The sequence below is a fragment of the Triturus cristatus genome, chromosome 10 (assembly GCF_964204655.1).
Source record: "Triturus cristatus chromosome 10, aTriCri1.1, whole genome shotgun sequence".
Taxonomy (NCBI): domain Eukaryota; kingdom Metazoa; phylum Chordata; class Amphibia; order Caudata; family Salamandridae; genus Triturus; species Triturus cristatus.
The window spans coordinates 258,956,703-258,978,885 of NC_140593.1; positions in this window are offsets into that span (position 1 = coordinate 258,956,703).

Sequence of the window (22,183 nt, forward strand, 5' to 3'; positions counted from 1 at the left end):
TTACACTAAAAGAAGGAGTAGTTTATCCAAACATTCCCCAATATAGACTGACACCTGAAATAATTGAAGGGGTGACACCTTTAATTGAGAAAATGATTCAACAAGGAGTGTTGAGGGAAATAATGAGCAGTCCATGTAACTCACCTATAATGGGACTGAAAAAGCCCAATGGGAAGTTCAGGATTGTGCAAGATTTGAGAAGGATTAACAAAATCGTTGTGTCATGTTGTCCCATTGTTCCAAATCCATCAGTGATATGTATCAGATTCCCCATGATGCAGAATGGTACACAGTGATTGATTTGTGTCATGCTTTCTTTTCCATTCCGTTGCATCATGACAGCCAGCCGATTTTTGCATTTCGGTTTGGAGAACGTATTTTGGCATGGTGCCGAATCCCACAGGGGTATACAGAGAGCCCCTCAATTTTCAATCAGTTGCTAAAGAAATCTCTGGAAAGTCTTACCATGCCTGAAAATTCAGTTTTGGTCCAGTATATTGACGACCTATTGGTGGCGTCAAAAACACATGAAGCTTGTGAAACAGACACAATAGCTTTGCTGAATCATTTGGCAGATGGAGGACTAAAGGTATCTCCGACAAAATTGCAATTCTGTAAAAAAGAAGTACAATATTTGGGGCATACCATTGAAAAAGGGCCGAGGAAAGTAACCATAGACAGAATCAGAATTATTAGAGGAATGAGAGCCCCAATGACCCAAAGAGAGGTGAGAATGTTCCTAGGGATGGTTGGCTACTGTCGTCAGTGGATAAGTAACTTTTCCCTGATTGCCAAACCATTGGTAAAATTGATGAAAAGTGAGGTTAAAGACCCCCTTGAATTGAACAAAGAAGAATTGGCAGCATTCAGACAGTTAAAGAACAGCCTTTGCGAAGCCCCAGCTCTGGGAATGCCAGACTATGAGAAACAATTTGAATTGTACTGCAGAGAGAGAAATGGATGTGCACTCTCAGTGTTAATACAGAAACATGGAAGACAAAGGAGACCAGTTGCATATTTTTCGTCAATGTTAGATCCAGTGGCGGTAGATCTGCCAGAATGTCTGAAAGCAGTAGCTGCTACATGCCGAAGCCTAGAGCAGAGTGAGGGAATCGTGATGGGTATCCAGTAAGAGTGTTTGTACCTCATAATGTGGCGATCCTTTTAACAAGGAGTCGAACACAGTTCATGTCACATAGTTGGCTGACTAAGTATGGGAAGGTCATTCTAGGTGCAACAAATGTGAGTCTGGAAAGATGTGTGAATGTGAATCCAGCTACACTTTTGCCTGATGCAGAGAGAGTGGAGGTAAGAGATGATGTTGATCATGATTGCTTGGATGTGCTTGACTTATGCACAAAACCTTGACCAGACATAAAAGATTTACCATTGCCAGAAAGTGAATATGTGTTGTTTGTGGATGGGTCATGTTTGAGAACAGACGAAGGATTGTTGAGTGTGGCCTATGCTATATGCACAGTTGCTGCAGTCATAGAAGCATCACACTTGAAAGGAGTTAAATCCGCTCAAGTAGCAGAACTAGTGGCATTGACAAGGGCATGCAAAATTGGGAAGAATGTGAGAGTGACTGTGATAACAGACAGCCAGTACGGCTTTGGAGTTGTCCACGATTTTGGCCAACTTTGGCTGCAGAGAGGTTTCCTGACCTCAAGTGGAACTCCTATAAAGAATGCAGAAGTGGTGGGAAAATTGCTTGAAGCAATACAGTTGCCAAAGGAACTGTCAGTGGGAAAATGTGCTGCTCATAGTCAAGGTAGTGATTATATCACTACTGGGAATCGATATGTCAATGACATGGCTCAGTACTGTGCCCGAAATCAGTATTCAATCAATAGGGCAAAGGAAAAGGAGATGTTTTCTTGCTCCATAATGTTTACTAACATTGTGGGAACATGGGAAGAAGTGAGGCAGTTGCAGGATGAAGCAGGAGATGAAGAAATGAAGCAGTGGGTAAAAGCAGGTTGTGCACCAAGGGAGAAAGATCATGTGTGGGTCTATCGGGATGGAAGACCAGTAATGCCTGATAGCATGATGTCAACCATGGCACGGATGTATCATGGCCAAGGACATCTGGGGAGGGATGCCATGATAAGGGCTTTTAAGCAGACCTGGTACAATGCAAAATTCAGGTTGATAGCAGAGAGTCTCTGTCAAAGATGCCTAATATGTCAGCAGTACAATCCTGGAAGGAAAACAGTGGTGAGCCTAGGCACAATAGGCCGAGAGGGAGGACCCTTTACCAGAATGCAAATAGATTTCATTGAAATGCCCCTTATAACAAGTTGAGGTATGTTCTGGTGGTAGTTTGTCTGTTCTCCAGGTGGGTGGAGGCATACCCAACAAGAAGAAATGATGGCATCACAGTGGCCAAGCTTTTCTTGAGGGAATTCATCCCAAGATACGGGTTCCCAGTGACCATAGAATCAGACAGAGGAAGGCATTTTTACAATGAGATCATGGCATTGATTAGTGAAGCATTGGGTGTACAACAAAAACTACATTGTGCCTATCGACCAGAGGCTTCTGGTGTGGTTGAGCAAATGAATGGTACGATCAAAAACAGAATAGGGAAAATGTGTTTAGCCACAGGAATGAAATGGCCTGATGTCTTGCCTCTAGTCTTGATGACAATCAGATCTACTCCAGATAGAACGACAGGCTTGAGTCCCCACGAAATTATCATGGGACGAGCCATGAGACACGTATTTGTTCCAGTCAACAAATTGATGACAATAACTGATGACATGATTTTGGATTACTGTAAAGGCCTGGCTGACGCAGTCCATTCTGTGTTTCACCAGGTTGGAGCGGACGCCACCACCCTTGAGAGAAAACCAGCCTATGACCTGAGCCCAGGTGACTGGGTGAGAATAAAAGTCCACAGAAGAAGGATTTGCTTGGTTCCAAGGTGGGGAAGGCCAAGGCAAGTTATCTTGACCACAACAACTGCTGTAAAGTGTGCTGGACTGAAAAATTGGATACATGCAAGTCACACTTTGAGAGTTTCAAATCCAACAGATAGCATTGGAAAGGAATATTTCGATGATTCAGAATCAAGTGATGACTCAGGCAACGAGAATACAAAGACAAAAGAAAATCCTGAAAGGGGGGAAAATGAGCCAAGACTAGTTCCAACTCCAAGAGAAGAAATTCTGAGGAAGAGATTGCAGATTTCAGATAGTTCAGATTCTGGAGACGAGCAAAACGCCGGTGGCGAGCACAGAAAGTAGAAGAGAAAAGAAAAGAATGTCCCGTCAGAAGTAACATTTACACCAGACGAAAGAGTAGAAGTTCCACCTGAGAAAATTCTGGAAGAAGAAGGGACAGCAATAGAGAGAGAGGAACAGATTGCTGCGGAAGACCCCCGAGGAGGTGTAGGGACATCCAACACTGAGATAGGTGAAGGGACAATCAGCAAACAGAAAGATTGCGTGTCGGAGACCCGAGGAGGGACAGAAGTAGAGCCAACACAAGAGGTGGAAAAAGTAACTGGTGAAAAAGAAAAATCAAATGAGACAGAATCTGAGGACAGTGAACCAGAAGGTCGAATTCTAAGGAAGAGAACTTGGATCGAGGAAAGAAACAGTAAAGACGGCAAAACAAGAAGGAATGCTAAAGGAGACCTTTGGCCAAACAAAATAAAGACACGAGTCAAACCCTCAGAAGCTGAACAAGTGAATGAAGTAACAAGTCAGCACAGAGAAAAGGAGGGAGAGACAGAAGTGTCTGAAGGAAACAAACGATCGAGAAAACCAAACCAGAAGTATAAGTCACCTGAATGGACGTATGTGGCACTGCCTGAACAAGGAGAAGAGGTAGATAGTCAAGGAAATCTAGAGGAGACTTTACTGAAAGTGGAGAAGGAAGAAGAAACAGCGGAAATCCTGAGAGTTATCCTATCCGATATCAGAGAAGAAGCGAAAGATCAGGAAATTCTGTATGTGGATGATGAGAAGGAAGTGAAAAACGATGAGAGGCCAAGCTGAGTGATTTCAAGAAGTCCTTGTACAAAATATAAAGGATTGAATAAGAAATTGAAGAATTTGGATCACCTGATAAGGGCCTAGCTCTTGCAGGAAAACTACAAGAAGTGGAGTAGAAGGGCTAAGTCAAAAGACACGGTTAATTTTAACAAGATGGCTAGCATAGATGATAATAAGAATAGATGAACCTTTATGAGAAGATGGTGCAAGGCATGTTGTTGTTGTACAGGACTATTAATGCTTCTTTGGAGCATACTCGCTCTTTTGATCTCTTTCAAAGTAACTTTAGATACACTAGAAGGATATACAGAGAATATGACTAACATAGTGAAGAGTTCACAAAAGGTAGTTCCATTTAAAACAAGCACTGAGCATATGCACAAGGATAGGTCTATAACTGATTTTTCTATCAATGTTTTTTCCAAATTATTGTATGAATATGTAAGAACAATGGACGTAAGGGATTGCTACGTATGTATGCAATTACCTGCCTCTGTTTCAGAAGGAGTGACTTATCATCACCTTCCAGCAACTTATGGAATAAAATGTAGCGTTTTAACCAGTATATTTTATCAAGTAGGGAAATTAGAATATAATCTGTCTAATATAGATAACATTCTTAGACAATTGCCGATGAATAATGAATTGAATCCAGCTAAAACTGCTAATGTACTAGGTGAGATTTTTATAGAGACTAAAGAACTAACTTTAGAATATATTTTTAGAAACAATTTAACTTGCAGTTTGAAGACAGAAGAGAAACCATTTTTAGATATGGTCGAAAAAAGGAGATTGAAAATACATGAAAATGCAGAAGGACATAAAGAGGGGGAAAACATTTGGGAAATAGATGGGAAAAAGGAGACAAAGGGTGATGCTAGACCAACAATAGCTATAGATTCACCACAGAAAGGCAAATTATGCATTATGAGGGAAAGATCCCAATATGATTATTATTATATAGGGACAAGTGAGTGTCATGATACATATTTTATTGCATCTGGATGGGGATTTAGAGGCGGAGAAGATCCAGTCTTTCCTGGACTGTACTATATTTGTGGGAACAAGGCTTATTACAGGTTGCCCGACCATTGGTATGGCACATGTTATGTTGGCCTGGTCTTTCCAAAGATTTTTCACATGGATAGAGTAGAAAATAGTGGACCACATAACCTACTAATGCGTAGTAGAAGAGAAACTTGGTTAGAAATTGTAGGTGATATTTTTGGAGCCTTGATACCAGCAGTGGGAATATCTTTGAATGCAAATAATATTCGGAAATTGTCAACCATAGTGGATCGCTTGTCAACAAGCACCGCTGGAGGATTTCTTTTGGTAAATACTGAAATGGTTGCCATGCGTGCTATGATTATGCAAAATCGACTTGCCCTTGATATCTTATTGGTAAAAGAGCGTGGAGTCTGTGGAATGCTGAAAGTTCAACATTGTTGCACTTACATTCCTGATGAAAGCAAAGATCTAAAAGTATATATTAAAAATATTACAGAACTGCATGATGAAATAAAACCACTGGAGGTTGAAAGTATCTGGACTAGAATTAGTAATAAGATGGCTGCTATTAAAACTTTCTTAGGTAAATTAGGTAGTACTATATTAGGGAAAATATTATTTCCATTAACGTGTGTGATTTTCATATTATTAATACTTAGATTAGGATGCATGTGTTGCAGACATAGAAGAAATAAAAAGAAAATTAGACGAGAAATTATCAAAAAGAAAGAAAAGAAACAAGAAAGGGATTTTAACGAGATAGAATTGGAAGAATGGAAGGAGAGTATGTATGACAAAACAAAAAGAGAAGATGAAGGAGAAACAGAATTTTAATTGAGCAAGAAAACATTTCGAATTTCCATAAAAGGGGAAAATAAATTGATTTTTTGGGTTTTTTTTTTTTTGTGGTGATAAAATCACCAAAGGGGGGATTGATGGAGCGGGTAAAATGTTTTCTTTTTATATACCCAATCCATTTATATATGTTTATATTAATATGATTAATGATTAATTATAATAATTAATTGTTTGATGTGAAAGAACTAAACCAACCTTATTAACAGAAAGAATACACGTGGGAATGCATTTGCATGGCTAAAATAATAGGTGAACTAAGTTTGTATGCATATTAAAACGATAAATGTTGCTTGAGTAATGTTATTGTGATTTGCGCTTTAATAAACCAGCATTTGAACAATGGAGAAAGGCGCCTGCACTGATTTTGTTCGTGTCCATTGTGTGACCTGTCAGACCATGCCCATGAAGACTACCCTGGGCGAAGAGCCAATGCCCCTGAACGTGAAGCAATTGTTGCAAATGAGAATATGAACTGTCAAACCCAACCTGTTTCAACGAACTGATACATTTAGAACCACGGATTATTCTTTCCCATACATTTGCTTTGAGACTTTTCCCGCATGGGAAAATTTGAGAATGTTTCCTAATGTACTGAGATGTATTTGAATTCAGCCAATCGAATTCCTGTGAAATGAGAAAATGTAACATTGATATGTAAATTTTAGTATAAATATTAGTAGACTAGAGAGGGAAGTTCATCGCCACTTTATGCAGAAGCTATTGACGGAGAATCGATGTTCAGAGATCCTTATGCTGACGGAGAGGACGGTGACTCTATATGATAAACAAGAACTCTGACGAATTTATTGAGGACCAGTTCTGACTTAGAAAACGACAAATAGCCAGAATAGGTAAATATGACAAAAGATGATATTGCATTATTAGGATTTAACCTGCATTTAAATTAGATAAAAGAAAATCATTATTTGAATTACAGTGTCGGGTGATTATTTCATTGAAATGTTTATTGATTAGTTTGAGAGTTAAAGTATCATTGAACTAAATAACAACTAAATGATTCGATCGACCTATTGATGGAGGAATTGGTAGGGTAATTCAGGAGAAGTGGTTTTCTTCTATCAAAGAAACAGTTGTGGTTCGGAACTGATGTCCCTTTGTAGGCACGGATAGTTTGAGAGAATGAATGTTGGTGTTATGGGCCCCACCAGCGTATGATGTGTGTATGTGCGTGTGACTGAGAAATCATTCTGTCCGTGGAAGTAAGGGGAAATTGAGTAACCCGAGCTGCACCAATAATCATTCCCCAGAGAGCATCAGATGGAGAGTAGTTTACTGACCTCGTATAAAATATACACTAACATGCTCTGTGTTAGGTGCTCCACATTTGGACATGTTACATAATGAGCCATATCTCAATTACATAGCATACTTTGCTTGGAATTGCCACTCCATATATTTTCAATTTTCCACTCACTGAATTTTAATATGGACCTTAAGCCTGGCACAGGCACTTTGGGTGCCTCATTAGCATGAATGTCTCACTCTCTTTGTGTAACATTATGATTGTGGAGCTTCATTGGAAATTGAACCTCATGAGCAGTTATATATTGAATATGTTTTAATGTGTCGCCGATTGTATCCTTTTCGCATGTTCACTACATCTCATCATGCACAAGCAAAATGAATATGTTATACTGTGCCACGCATTGTAGCACTTGTTGTACAAAACTGTTTTTAAATGCCCCCATTCTTATGTTTAGCACTCACATGCTGGTTATATGATATATGTCTTATGTATATCCCACCTATCAAATGAACAAAGTACTGGTCTCCCCGTTCTTGACATACTCCTTGTAGGCCTATGTTCTAGACTTAAGAAACTGATACATGTAACGTCGATCAATCGCAGCATTATCGATTAACTAGACCGCTCCCACGCTTTCAGCTCAATCGAGCATGCGTGCACGTAAGCACGTCCGCCAAGCCCATATGAGGGTGATCAGCCGGCTGCATCAGTCCCTGACTTTGCAGCCACGATACAGGACTCATGCCTGTAATCCCCGGTCGAGCGCTACATGAATTTTTAGCCGATTGCCAAGGTGAGAGAGGAGGCGCGTTTCACTATCCATCTGCGGTCACTTGGCAGACTAGCAAAGGGTACAGCCTTGTACCACTTCTTCAAACGTAGTAGCGGCTATCTTAGCCTTTTCTCATGTTAACATTAAGCAGCAACCTGGCGCACTTTGTTAACCCTATTTACGGTAGACTTGCATATGCCGTCTTAATCATAACTTAAAGACCCCATGCTAGTTTTAATCCCGTGAGCAGTCACACGTGCTCCCACTTGGTCCTAGCCGGCTGCAGTTTCTAGCATTATTTGGCAGGCCTATTGTATTTCCTGTAACATCTGGCCCTCTTTCCACTCGTAAAATATTTTCACCACCCTGTATATATTGCACACCACTTAACACCGAGCACTAATGTCACCACCACCTATTTTGTAATTTTTATTGTATTGGCAGCCATCAATATATGTGTAAAGAATGTAAAGGCTTCTATTTTGATACAACTTCCACACTAGACAGCAATTTGAGTCATGTGCCTTATTGTTTGTAAATTAATTATCCACATCTAGGCATCTTGAGGTACGTTTGTGACATGTTAATGCGCTATTGTAATTAATCTGAAACCCGACAGAACCACCTTTTGACTACTACGATATACCCAGGTTCTGAGGGACACAGGGTCGCCCCATTTTTTGTATAATTATTTATGTCTGGGGAGGTGGTCACACCTCCCTGGGACAGGAAACCTATTGTCCAGGCCTCCCCTTCGGTCAGCAGCAGGAGGCCAGACCCGTGTCTGTGGCAGAGGCATCCATTTTGTGATGCCAGGGCTCTAGAAAGTCCTACCGGGTTAGACCAGTGGGAACATGGCTCTTCCTCTACAAGGGTGGAATGCTACCCCTGCCGCCAGAACTGGTGGGGGGGTAGTATTCCAAAGCGTTTGACACCAAACACGACATGTTTCCGTGCAGCCATCCCAAAGTTAGCATTTACCGCGAGGTTATAATGCACTTAAGAGTATATGGTCAGGCTGCACCACAAACAGCATCAGAGGAGGTACTCTGAATGCTGCAGAGGGGCTCTGCTCATGTAGGGGCACCCTCTCACATAAAAACCAAGCACTCTGCCTTCAGGATTGTTAAGGCCTGCCATAGGAGTGACTTATAGGTTTTATATGTGTGTACAATGATAGTGATATAGGTAACCTATACCACTGTAAGGGGTGCAGGCACAACCTTACCCAGGCTGCAGTAGCAGACCTGTGGTGCCATTTTGAAGTTCTTCCCAGGGGTGGCATATTACATGCTTCAGCCCCTGGTAGGCCTCTGAGGTACCTATGCCCTAGGTACATAGTATACCATATACTAGGGGCTTATAAGGCACTCCAGAATCCAATTAGAAATGTACCTAATGTACATGGAAACCATTTTACAGAGAAAGCAGATAGACTGGGGCCCTGAATAGCAGGATCCCAGTCCAACTAAGTCATAAACCAGCAAAATACCAGGCAAAAAGTGGGGGCAACCATATTGTCAGATTCCACCTTCCTGCATCAGGGTCAAGATACTTGCAGGGCCGACGCTGCCTTTCATTCTTATGAGATGGGTAAAATTAGTGCCGCCAGCTTCGTACTAATAAAAACACTTGGGATTGATTAGGCTAAGAAACCTAGCGCCTACAGTAGACTAGCGCTATACCGACACCACATGGTTCATCATTACCACTGATTTCCAGTTATCAGGAAGATCAGCAGCGATGATTTGAAGCGGTCACCGGAAACAAATCAATTAACTGCCCACAACAGATCCCTGCTGCACAAGGAGCGGGAAAGCTGCCAGGAAATCATTTATTCGAAGCAACGAAAGCCTGACAGTTACCAAGAGTGTACGAATAATGACTTTCCGTGGGGAAAAAAAGGAACAAGCACGCGCGCCTCGTGCTGAAAGTTTTTTAAAAAAAGGAATGCAGAGTCCCGCGAGTGGCACGTGCGTGAGAGCGCGCACCAGGCCATATGTTTTTAATTATCGCGCCCGTGTCTGGGCACGATAATTCAAAACATATGGCGCCGTGCGGATAACTGCAAGCAATAGGCCACGCTCGTGCGTGTTTGGCCTATTGCTTGCGGTTACCTACGTGTGGTGAGCTTTTGAAAGCCCTTTACAATAAGTCTTGCAACGCCATCAGTCACCTGTGCATCCACCACCCCCGAGGAGTGGATCTGCAGTATGTGACTCACCACCCCTCCAAAGTACTGCCTGTGCCCTGCAACTTGTCCTTAACTGGCAACGCTGTAATCAACCTTTCCCCTACCGATCCTCCTACAACATGTATGGTGGGCAGGAGGACTAACTTTTGAAGACCCCTGCCAGTGGTGCTTGGTGTCAGGAAGAGGCCAGATACTCCTCTCTTGACACCTTTTATATCCCTACCTAACACCCTCCCATTCCCCTAACTCGCCCTATCCCACCCTGTCCTTCCGGCCTAGCACGAAGCACCCTGAGGGAAGACTGGTCTGCGACCCTCACTTCCCCCGGGGGCCAGCATTCTGATGGTCTTGTCGGTGAGTTTTGCAACAGTCGCCATCATTCCCTGCTTGCAACGGCGCAAAGCGTTGATTAATCTGCCTGGTAAGTATGAAGACACGAGAAACCTGAATCAAGTTTTAGACTACAACTGGGCTGAAATAATTAATAAAACACGTTTTACTTCAAGGAGTGTGTACACTGCTAAGCGCAACACTGCGTGTGCTATACATATTAGGTTACCTTGGAACTGTAAAGGACTGTATTAATAAGATGTGTGCTTGTGCTTTCATGCAAAATAAAATAATTGATCATGTGATAACATTTTAAACTAGATCTGTTGTTTGTGATTAGTTTTTCATTAGGATCCCAATAAAACGAATGTTTTTAAACCATCAAATGGTACTTACTAGTGGCTTAGAATATTACACTTACTTTGCCTTTCACCACATAATTTGCTGTTTAATGTTACTTTTCTTGTCACACAGACTGCGTAAAGCTGCATAAAGCGCTTCAACACCTCGTCAGGGGTAATAAACACTATAAATTCAATTACAATTACATAGTTTGCAGTACATCTGCCACATAATTTAATCAACTGTGCTACATAATCTCGGGAAACCCACATTGCCGAATAATTCCAGTGGCACGGTCTCTACTTTTGCCCGTTAATCCACCATCTGCTGCTTAATTTAAAGAGTTCATGAGGTGGTGACCCGGCCGGCAAAGTGGATCTTAAGGGCTGGGGCCCAGGATAGGCTGGGCGGATGTGCCTGCAATATAGTAAAATGGCGCCAGAGCAGAAGGAGGGACCTATGTTCCTAGCTCAAGCATATTACAAGATTACTAAAAGAAAAGTGGCACAGGTGGTGCCGCATAGTGGCAGTGCCTTTGCAAAGGTTAACTGATCACCTTTCAGTTGCTGATTGCTGTATTCAGGTGTTTACTAGTAAGTACTAAGCGGGTGACAGTTTTGCTCAGACAGTATAACTTTGGGGCAGATTTATGTTGCACTTGCGGCACTTTTGCGCCGCCGTTGCGTCACTTTTGTGACGCAGCAGCGGCGCAAATCCTGCGCCATGGTGCGGGGCATTTACAAACGTGACGCATCTCCCAGATGCGTCACGTTGTAAAGCCCTGCGCCACATGTAGGCGTTCCAGGGCAGGTGGGGGCGTTCCGGCGCAGGAACGCCTCCTAAAAGTGGCTGAGTGAAATCTACAAGATTTCACTCAGTCACTTTTAGGCCCATGCTGCGTCAAAACCCTGCGCCTGCTTGAAGCAGGCGTAAGGATTGACGCAGCATTGTACAGATAGGGCCCCCCAGATCATTGCTGGAGCTGCGTCGCGCTTGCGACGCAACTCCAGCAATGCGCCACTTTCCGGCACAGATGCGTCACGCATCTGTGCTGTTTTTGCCCCATGGTGCGCCGCATTATAAATGCGGCGCATCCATGGTGGCGCAGCTGTGGCGCATAATAACTGGCGCATCCCTGCTGATATGCAGGGATGCGCCAGTCATCATAAATCTGCCCCAAAGTATTTAAATTTCAAAATAGGGAAAGAATACTGCCACAGAATGTGCCTACTCGTGCCACATAATTTGCGCCTCCTTGAGGCATAATTTGGTCAATTCTGATGCATTGCCACATAATCCCAGTGGCTTTGCTCTTTATTTTTTATTTATTCTTTTGCAGTTTTATATAGCGCAAACTCGCAAACTCGACCCGAAGGTATTGGAGTGCTTTACATGAGCACCAGTTACGTTACACAAGGACACGTTCATTTATATTGGTAGGCACAGGGAGATTAAGTGATTTGCCCCGAATCACAGGATGTTGACACGACGCCGAGGCTCGAACCTGGTTCCGCGGCTTTGTCCTTGCATACTCGGTACCCTTGATCCTGTTTCTCTCCCAAGAAGTGCCCCTTGGTCCTCGTGGCTGCAATAGACATTGGTGGCCACAAGATGGCGCTGCCTGTCCCTTTGGTCAGCATTGCACCTGGAGGTGTGTTTTGTCGCTTTAGGGAGTGCACAATAACATCAGAGGTGACAAATTCACACGAGGCTTTTAGTGCTTGGAAAACACGGCTGGGGGAAGTTTGCAGTTGGCAATCTGCCGGGTTAGCCACGGTGTGTCCCAGTAAACATTTAAGACAACAATGAAGTGTCAACTTTTGGCCGATGGCTCATGGCCTCCGCTGCTTGTGAGAGGCAGGGGAGGACCCTCAGCAGTGGGGATCGGTCAGCCTCAGGGCAGATGGGACAGTGGTGATTGAAGCGTCTTGTGGATATTCAATATTACCATGTTGGCATAAATCTACCCCTCTCGTTGTTAGTGGCTGGCAATGATGCTGTTATTATTTAAACATTTTCAGAACTATCTCAAATGCGGTTTATTGTTCTTATGTAGTTATTTTAAATTTCGATGCATTAAATCCAATGTATGTGCCCTTTTTTATTTAGATGTATTAAATGCAGTTTACGTATTTGTTTATTTATTTTTTAATTTCCATGTATTGAATGCAATTTATTGACAAATGGTTCACAGTTCTAAATAATATAGGGCCGCATGATGTCTTCAGGTTGCCAAGAGTCGAGTCCTTATAACCCAGTAATGTAGTTTACTTGGTCGAATTTACGTGAGCCATGACTTCAACTCTCAGAATGCGCCTATTCTTATATGAAGGACCAGATCTGGACGCATTGTTTCTATAGATGGAGCGAGTCATCTGGTTACCATATACATGCGTATATGTGTGCATGTGGAGCATGAGAATAACGACTTTCCGTGGGAAAAATAAAGGAACAAGCCCGCGTGCCTCACGCTGAAAGTTAAAAAAAAAAGGAATGCAGCGACCCACGAGTGGCGCGCGTGCGAGAGCGAGCACCAGGCCATTTGTATTGAATTATCGCGTCCGTGTCTGGGCACGATAATTCAAAGCATATGGCGCCCGTGTGGGTAACCGCAAGCAATAGGCCATGCTCGTGCGTGTGTGGCCTATTGCTTGCGGTCACCCGTGTGTGGTGAGCTTTTGAAAGGCCTTTACAATAAGTCTCGCAGAGCAGCGCATGCGCGCTGCTAGGCGAGACCTAAAAATGGGAGTGAAATGTGATCAAAGTTGAAAAATGGGCATGAAATGGGGGCTGGGCATGAAATGTGGTGAAAGATGAAAAATGGGCGTGAAATAGGGGTCAAAGATGAAAAATGGGCATGAAATGTGGTCAAAGAAGGTTTTTAGGGTGTCATATTCAATGACCTTTGAACCCACTTCCACCTCAATTTCATAAACCTCCACGACAAATTGCTGGACCACACACCAGATGCAGCAGCCGGACCAACCGCAGCCTGGAGACACCAACCAGACCACCATCTCCTAATGTACACCAGACACGGATAAAGACACCGCCTACACCATGAAAGGCATCTGCTCGAGGGCCCACACAGACCACTGGACCTCTCACAACTATCACAGAGCCACATCTGCCAATGCACACAAACCACTACGCAACACCAACACCACCTTCAAAACATGCACCTGCACAGACAAATGGAAGCGTGCAGAAGTAATGGCCCTGGTCAAGAAGCACACAGCTGACCCCCACCGGCCTCAAGAACTATCGGACCATCTCACTCCTCACCTTTGCAGCCAAAGTCACAGAGAAAACAGTCAACAGGGAACAGACAAGATTCATCAAAGAGAATGCCATCCTCAACTCATCTTAATCAAAATTCAGAAGCAAGCACAGCACTGAGACCACCCTATTTGACGCCACAGATGACATCAACACACTGCTGGACCAAGGACACTACGCAGACCTCATACTACTCAACCTTTCAGCAGCTTTCAACCACGTCTCCCACCACACACCAGACTAAATGTCGCAGGCATCCAAGGTACAGCCCTGGACTGGATTCAATCATTCACCAACGTAAGAAGGCAAAGGAGCAGACTGCCAGACTTCATCTCTGATCCCATGACAATCACCTGCAGAGTCCCACACGGCTCATCACTGAGCCAGAGCCTCTTTGAAACATACATGTACCCCCCTCGCAGACATCATCCAACAACACGGCCTCAACATCCTATTCCATGCTGACGACACCCAGCTCATCCTCTAACCCACCAAAGACCACTCCACCGCCACTATCAACTTCCTGAAAGTAATGCAACACGGGACAGTCTGGATGACCAACAGCTGCTTGAAGCTCAACCCGAGAAGACAGAAGACCTCATCCTTGTAACCAGCCCTTCAGCATGGGACAACACCTGTTGGCTCATGGCCCTCAGAAGACCACCTCTTCGCGCAGACCACGCTAAAAACATCAGCATAGCTGGCTTGCTTCCCCATTCTAACTGCTGGAGATGTGATAGTACGTCTTGTAACATTTCTCATATCATCTGTGGATGTCCTTTGATCAAAACCTTTTGGAATTATGTAGGTAAAACCTTACGTTCCACGATGCCTCTACAAATTCCACTTTCGCATGCTACCATTCTTCTGCATGCTACATGTCAATCACAATCACTTTCTAATCCACAAGCCCGACTTTTACACACAGCCTTAGCTACAGCCAAAATTTGTATATTACGGCAATGGAAATCGCCTCAACCACCATCACAAGAAACATGGATGGTGGCCATGATCCAAACAGCTTCTTACGAACGTATGATATACAACATACAGGATCAATCTGATCTCTTTCTTCGAATATGGTCACCATTTCTAGCTTCAAATACCGATGCTAGCGTTAATGATCCTTCTACGCAGTAATTCATTTTCTACTTCCTCTTATTCTCATTCATTATTCATTTATGGTGGTTATAAACCTTAACACATATTGTATTTATGCCGTCCTGAGCACGGAAGAGGTTATCTACTATTTGTTATTGTTTTTAATAGCTATTCACCAGAACTTTTACATGTAATTCTGTATCTTTTAATATACTATACATGTGTTTTTCTCTGCTTACACTTACATTCGCCACAATATGCCTATTGTTTTCATTTATTGTTTGTACATTTCTCTATATTATCCATTTCACTCTCTTTTTCTATCCTTATCTCATATTTCCTTTTCCTACTTCATCTCCCTTGGTTCTGTAACAATATATTCTTATACCTGTAACATAATGTAATTTATTTAATGTTGTTTATGTCACAGAATATTACTTTTTTTTATTTCTTTGAATCAGCCTAATTAATTTATGTTATGGTAAGTATTTATCATATTTTATCTTACTTTATCTTATCTTATCTATCTTTTAGAATGCCCTCTCATACATTTATATATATGTACTTCCAATGAAATTACTTAACCCTTATATTCACCTTTTACCTACTCGCATTGCTTTTCTAGTGTGTCTTTTTCTCCTTGGAACATACTCATATTGTATTATGCTTCATATTTGTACATTTTTCACTTATCGATTTCTTTTGTGATCCCTTTTTTCCTTCCCTCTCTCTTCCCCCTCTTCCATTAATTCCATATTTTCTGGCCTCAATATAAATCCAAATATTTGTCCTTGCATTTATATGTTTATGTATTTATTAAATTATATAATATGATTAATTATTCAGGAAGTTTTACTTTATACCTATATAACAATGTTCTGATATATTTATTGTAAGATAATACATAGAGTTTCTAATAATATATGTATTACTTCTATTTATAAAATTCAATAAAAAATTGAAACACAAAAAAAAAACCATCAGCATCATACTCGACTCATCACTCAACATGAAGCAACAGTTCAGCGCCGTCACCTACAGCTGCTGCAACACACTCCGCATCCTCTGAAAGTCCTTCAAATGGATCCCCCTGAGTCAAGGTAGACAGTCGCCCATGCACTCATCACCAGCAGACTGTACTATGTAAATGCACTTCATGCTGGCATCAGCAAGTCCATACTCCGCAAACTACAGACAATACAGAACACCGCCGCCAGACTCGTCCTCGTCATCCCCTGGCACATACACATCAGCTAACAACTACAATGACTCCACCAGCTCAGAGAGGAGAAAACAGTCAGCTCCAACATTCTCATCTCATACCTACAAATGCGTACACAACAATGGACACAAATACCTCAATTACAGAATCAACATACACAAACCCAAAAGTAAACCAAAAATTTCAAAACTATCACTGGCCAAAAACCCTCGCATCCACAGAGCCTGAGCATGGGGAAGATCCTTCCGTATCATTGCAGCCGAGCCCTGGCCCAAGCTACCGACTGCCATCAGACGCGCTCCCTCCATGAACACGTTCATGAAGCCCCTCAAGAGCCCGCTCTTTGGCCAACATATCTGCGCACCACCACCCCAGCGCCCCGTGACCCCCATGGGTGAGTAGCACACTTACAATTCCCATGATTGATTGATTTTATTGTTGTGTAATATGCAATTATGGTGTCAACTGGGGTGAAAGTTGCAATTTAGGGTGGCAGATGTTGTGAAACATCATATTTAGGGTGTCATTTGTGTGCTAATCAACCATTTCATGTTGTTATAGGTGTCTGAAAATAATTTAGCTCTAAGACTGTACATCTGTGTATGAATTTGGTGTAAGCATGAAGATCTTGCCGCTATAACGATAACGCACTGTTTTTTTTACTCGCCCGATGGAGAAATACATCGCTCCAACCAACAAATTTATAAGAGGGTCAAAAACATAAGGGACTTGGTTTAAGGACTGAAACACCTCCAATCCCAAATAGACACAATGAAACCAGCAGGAGGTGCACAGTCCGTTACAGAACAGAATAGCAAAACAATAGTTGTTGTAGAGAAATACAAGAGATCCTGCAAATAGTTGGGACAACCCCTCACAGGAGGTAGGAGTCCATCAGCCCACCCTTATTGGCGGAGCATCGTCATCTGGTACTCCTGGGAATCACTGTCTAGGCCCGAAATCGCAGATCCCCAAGGACTCTGCCTGGTGCACAGACCAGTGATACCCAGAAAGGAAATAAACTCCTGCCAGGGTGTGTACCCAAGTAGTCGAGGGCTCCAGTGGTGTGCAGTGCAAGAAGGTGATGTGGAGTTAAAAATGAATACTTGGTCAAAAAATATGTTTAATGTGGATCAACCAAGTTTCATGTCTAAAAGAACCTATAGTCTGAAATATATTTTTTACAGGCTAATCTTTGGTTCGTGTGGAAGTGTGGTCGACATGTTTCAGCCGATACGGTGACTTAACCCGGCTTTCATCAGGACCGAGAGAACAACAAAAAACAGCTACTGCCAAACTAATTATAAAGTGATAAAACTAAGCCCATGCACCAAATGTGAGTGTGGGGTACCAGCGTGGCAATTGCCACCCTACCAGAAAAGGCTCAAACTTGAGCGTAAGAACAATGTCTTCATTCCTGAAAAAGAATAAAAACATGAACCTCATGCATATCAAAACACAACTACTAATTGCCAAAGGGCAGAGCTGATTCAGCATCGCCCAGATTAACAACTAAACTCAAAATGATGTTTAAATACACAATTTGTATGGAAAGATGAAAAAGACTCACCCAGCTTTGTGTGGGAGAACAGCCTCACCTCACCCGGCTGACTGCTCGGAGAAGGAGGCACCGCTCTGTTTAAATGTGGAGAAAGAAACCAGACAGATTGCCAATTGATACCCATCTGCTCAAAGCTCAACACACATATTTTTAAACAAGTCAAAAAAGGGACCAAAATTGATTAAAAAAGTCCAAGACCTCGTGACTGCCCAAATAGGTCTTGTATTGTTAAGGTGATGTCTCTTTAGAAAAACCTATCAGACAACCAGTGTGACCAGGGACAGACATAACTATGAATGATTGTTGTTAGATAGATGAAAAACTAACTCTAGTCATAGAATCTGTCAACAGTACTCCACCAACCAATTTTGTGTTGAGGAACATAGAACAAGCAGCCTTCCACCTTACCTATCCGTCGATACCTCTGACTGACTCGCAAGCTGTCTAGGAGGTCTCGGCAGGAAGGGGAGGATGCTATTTAGTAGCGCTCGTGTATGACGTGCGCGTCTTAGATTGAAATCAGCTGTGTGTTCGCATTAAAGAAACAAGTCCAACTAGGTCTTGTGTTGTTAAAGTAGTGTCTCTTTAAAAACAACCTATCAGACATCCAGTATGACCAGGGACAGATATAACTATGAATGATGAAAAACTAACAGAATCTGTCAACAGTAATCCACCAACCAATTCTGTGTTGAGGAACATATCCAACAATGGAGTGAGCAAAAACAAGCAGCCTGCCACCTTACCTGTCCGTCGATACCTCTGACTGACTCGCAAGCTGTCTGGGAGGTATCGGCAGGAAGGGGAGGATGCTATTAGTAGCGCTCGTCTATGACGCGCGCGTCTTAGATTGAAATCAGCTGTGTGTTCGCATTAAGGAAACAACGTCTGTGCACAGTAGAGCGCATGCGCCTGAGACAGATGCTGATTGGGTGTAAAACGCGCATGCGTTAGTTCTTGACACTACGTAGGTGTACCGTGTCAGTGCGAATTTGAGTGTATTAAAAGGTAGTAAAAAATGGAGCGAGTCACCACATGATGAAACCGCCAGCGTTTAAGGTGCGGTGTAGGATATAAATCGCGCCACGAGTGGGGACCTCGTGTGTCTAGCGCGCATGCGTCGGGGAGTAATGGAATCTACCCACGCGTGCGCGAGACATCGTGACACACAGGGAAGATGGGAAGCCCAATCTTAAGCGCCGATCAATCGGAGCACTCAAGTGTTACTGATCAGTGGTGTTGGGAAAGGACAAAGTGGTCATGTCATCTGACGACTGGATCTGAAGTTGGTTAAACAGTTTGATGTTACTCGTACTTTGGATTTGAGGAAGTTGAGTCCTAGAAAAGGCACAAGAAGTGGTTGACCCACCATGACCGTGGGACAGTTAATAATGTATATAGTCCCAACTGGATCTCATGTAGTGTCAGTGTACCCTAGGCTCCAGAAAAAGATCTCGTATTAAAGTAATACCCCAACATCCTCATTATAAATGATGGCCAGAACGGTCTAAGAGAGAATATTAAAGAGTGTTCACTTGAACCTCTATGTTTCCAGTTAAGGACAAAACTGACATCACAGTTTGTGACAACAAGGGTTAGAGAGATGGTTACTCCCCTCAGGCGGTCGAACCCCCAAATAGTGTACCGGTCAAAAGGATTAATCCCTCTAAGACGGTCGCACTAGGTCCCCGAATTTGACTGAGGACAAAAATAAGCACAGGATCGAGACAGGTGGAACTGAAGCTAAACATATCAGCACGCTGTGGGGTGTTGTAATAGCATCGGTTCAGTAGACATATAGCGATGTCTTTTGGGAAAAGTATGACGACTGAACCCTGGAGTACCCACAAGGGGTAAAGGAGCTTATTCCTCCCACTGAGGAAGACATCTCGTAGTGATAAAGTGACTGAACTAGATCAACCATCAGTGTTCATTTGAATAATTAATAGTAAGACAGTCTGACTGATTCAAGTGTAGACAGAAGCCCACGGTATGTTGTCGTTCAGTCCTTTGGTGTCAGTCTTCAACTTAAAAATCTATTTTTGTTCTTTGGAAAATAAGAACTGGGAAACGTCCGTTATGTGTTGAGGAATAAACGGGCGTTCGAGTACAAGCCACCTAAGATCCTCAGCCTTGTGTTTTTTGGCTAGGAAATGCTCCGTCATCCGAGTGGATTGTCTCATGCAGCGGATGGTACTTTTGTGCTCGCTTATGCGGAGCTTCACTTTACGTGCGGCACCTTGGGGTTACCAACCACCTCCTTTTCCGCAACATATGCACACCTATCCACCTCAGCAGCAATTCTTCCCTAATCAGTCTTTTTTAGAACAGGGACAGGGACGCAGCAGAGGCAAACGGAGAGGAACTCCAACGGTCCACTGGCAACCAGACCAGACATTTCCCAACACTCGGAGCAGGAGGGGCAATCAACAACCACCAACGAACTCGACCAGCGAGTAGATGACCTTGTAGTCAATCTCAGTTCAAAAACCCTCACCATCGATGAACAAAATGTCCTTAATAGGGGTTTGGGTTTCGTTCCCACACACTCAGGTGATCCTTTCACTCTGAGATGTGAAATGGAGAAATTCTTTAGGAAGATTCGGTTGCATTTCTTTTTTAAAGAAAAAGATCCTACAGCACCAACCCTAGACAACGAGATCAATATTGTGAACACTGGACTTCGTCCTAAAAGTACTTTCACCCCTCTACCCCACCAGGTCCCCTCACAAGTCTCTACCTTTGAAAAGGCGGTTGTCCATGATCTGATGGCTTTGTACGATACCCGTCCCCATGCCTTTTGTAACTTCTCTAAGAAGGATAAGACTGCCCTCAAGAACCTTACTAAAGACACGTCGATCATTATCAAACCGGCAGATAAAGGCGGGGCGATAGTCCTACAGGACACTGTCGTCTATCGGGCTGAATGCCTCAGACATTTATCAGATTCTAATTCCTACCGGGCCCTAGAGTCAGATCCCACTTCCAGACTCTCCCTAGAGATCAAACAGCTGGTCGAGGAGGGGGAGGCAGAGGGATGGATAACTTCACATGAGGCTAAATTCCTGGTGACCAACAACCCAGTGATGCCCTACTTTTACTGCCTCCCCAAAATTCACAAACAGCAACGACCGCCTCCTGGACGTCCCATTATCTCTGGGATCGGTTCATTATTAGAACCTCTGTCCAAATTCGTAGACGTGTTTTTACGACCCATGGTCAGTGAGATGCCAACCTACCTCAAAGACACGGCAGACGTCCTACGAATTTTACCTGAGGTTGAGTTCAACTCTGACACCGATCTCTTGGCTAGCCTGGACGTAGAGTCACTTTATACGTGCATTCCGCAGCTAGAGACCCTCGATGCCATCAGAGGCCTTTTGGAAGCACGTTCTCTGGATAGTATCACCCCTGTGCCTTTTATCATGGATTGTGCCAGATTGGCCATGATGGAGAACTACTTCAAGTTTGAGGATCAGATTTTCCTCCAGACATCTGGTACTTTGATGGGCAGTGTTTTCGCGCCTAGCCTCGCCAACCTCTATGTCCATCTCTTCGAACAGGACTTTGTACTCAACCACAGCAACCCATACCGTCATCATCTGTTGCTGTGGAAGAGATACATAGATGACATTCTGGTGGTTTGGCGGGGCACAGGCGACGAAATTCATGCCTTTCATTCATGGCTAAACCAACAGAACGCGTATTTGCGCTTCACCATCGAGTACAACAAACATCGTTTGGCCTTCCTGGATATCTCTATCTTTGTTCACGATAACTCACTGAGTTCTGAACTATATAAGAAACCCATGTCCAGAAACTCGTTGTTGTCCTTCAACAGCCATCATCCGAGGGCACTCCGGGAGAACCTTCCAGTTGGCCAGTTTCTGCGGATTCGCAGGAACTGTTCGACCAGACAATTGTTCAACAAACATGCTGAGGCACTTGCCACACAACTACAATCACGACAATATCCCAAACGTCTGGTACGAAAAGCCTGGAAACGGGCATCAAACAATAATCGTGATGCCCTACTGGACACTGACGTGTCTAGGACTACCAATGAGAGACTCACATTTGTCACCACTTTCTGTACTGTGTCCAGTCAAATACAGAAAACAGTACGGAGACATTGGCAGATATTGAACATAGCGGATGGCAAGATTTCGCCTCCCTTATTTGCCTTCAAGAGGGGTCCCAGTTTGCGCGACAGTCTGGTCCATACGAGACCGCTGTCACATT